Genomic DNA, 2029 nt, shown 5'->3' with positions numbered 1-2029 from the left:
GAGCGGAGCGGCAAGAGCGGGGCGGCAGGCGCGACGCACCGGCGCGCCCTTCACAATAAAACACAAGAGAACCTGGGCCTTCACAATAAAACACAAGAGAACCTGAGCCTTCACAATAAAACACAAGAGAACCTGAGCCTTCACAATAAAACACAAGAGAACCTGGGCCTTCATAATAAAACACAAGAGAACCTGGGCCTTCACAATAAAACACAAGAGAACCTGGGCCTTCATAATAAAACACAAGAGAACCTGGGCCTTCATAATAAAACACAAGAGAACCTGGGCCTTCACAATAAAACACAAGAGAACCTGGGCCTTCATAATAAAACACAAGAGAACCTGGACCTTTACAATAAAACACAAGAGAACCTGAGCCTTCATAATAAAACACAAGAGAACCTGAGCCTTTATAATAAAACACAAGAGAACCTGAGCCTTTATAATAAAACACAAGAGAACCTGAGCCTTTACAATAAAACACAAGAGAACCTGAGCCTTCATAATAAAACACAAGAGAACCTGGACCTTTACAATAAAACACAAGAGAACCTGGGCCTTCATAATAAAACACAAGAGAACCTGGACCTTCATAATAAAACACAAGAGAACCTGAGCCTTCATAATAAAACACAAGAGAACCTGAGCCTTCACAATAAAACACAAGAGAACCTGAGCCTTCATAATAAAACACAAGAGAACCTGAGCCTTCACAATAAAACACAAGAGAACCTGGGCCTTTACAATAAAACACAAGAGAACCTGGGCCTTCATAATAAAACACAAGAGAACCTGGACCTTCATAATAAAACACAAGAGAACCTGAGCCTTCATAATAAAACACAAGAGAACCTGAGCCTTCATAATAAAACACAAGAGAACCTGGACCTTCATAATAAAACACAAGAGAACCTGGGCCTTCACAATAAAACACAAGAGAACCTGAGCCTTCACAATAAAACACAAGAGAACCTGAGCCTTCATAATAAAACACAAGAGAACCTGAGCCTTCACAATAAAACACAAGAGAACATGGACCTTCACAATAAAACACAAGAGAACCTGGGCCTTCATAATAAAACACAAGAGAACCTGGGCCTTCACAATAAAACACAAGAGAACCTGAGCCTTCACAATAAAACACAAGAAACCTGAGCCTTCACAATAAAACACAAGAGAACCTGGGCCTTCACAATAAAACTACACCTGGGCCTTCACAATAAAACACAAGAGAACCTGGGCCTTCACAATAAAACACAAGAGAACCTGGGCCTTCATAATAAAACACAAGAGAACCTGGGCCTTCATAATAAAACACATGAGAACCTGGACCTTTACAATAAAACACAAGAGAACCTGAGCCTTCACAATAAAACACAAGAGAACCTGGGCCTTCACAATAAAACACAAGAGAACCTGGGCCTTCACAATAAAACACAAGAGAACCTGGGCCTTCACAATAAAACACAAGAGAACCTGAGCCTTCACAATAAAACACAAGAGAACCTGAGCCTTCACAATAAAACACAAGAGAACCTGAGCCTTCATAATAAAACACAAGAGAACCTGAGCCTTCACAATAAAACACAAGAGAACCTGGGCCTTTACAATAAAACACAAGAGAACCTGGGCCTTCATAATAAAACACAAGAGAACCTGGACCTTCATAATAAAACACAAGAGAACCTGAGCCTTCATAATAAAACACAAGAGAACATGGGCCTTCACAATAAAACACAAGAGAACCTGAGCCTTCACAATAAAACACAAGAGAACCTGAGCCTTCATAATAAAACACAAGAGAACCTGAGCCTTCACAATAAAACACAAGAGAACATGGACCTTCACAATAAAACACAAGAGAACCTGAGCCTTCATAATAAAACACAAGAGAACCTGAGCCTTCATAATAAAACACAAGAGAACCTGAGCCTTCACAATAAAACACAAGAGAACATGGACCTTCACAATAAAACACAAGAGAACCTGGGCCTTCACAATAAAACACAAGAGAACCTGAGCCTTCATA

The sequence above is a fragment of the Gobius niger genome (genome assembly GCF_951799975.1).
Source record: "Gobius niger genome assembly, chromosome: 3".
NCBI lineage: Eukaryota > Metazoa > Chordata > Actinopteri > Gobiiformes > Gobiidae > Gobius > Gobius niger.
This window is presented reverse-complemented; position numbering follows the sequence as displayed.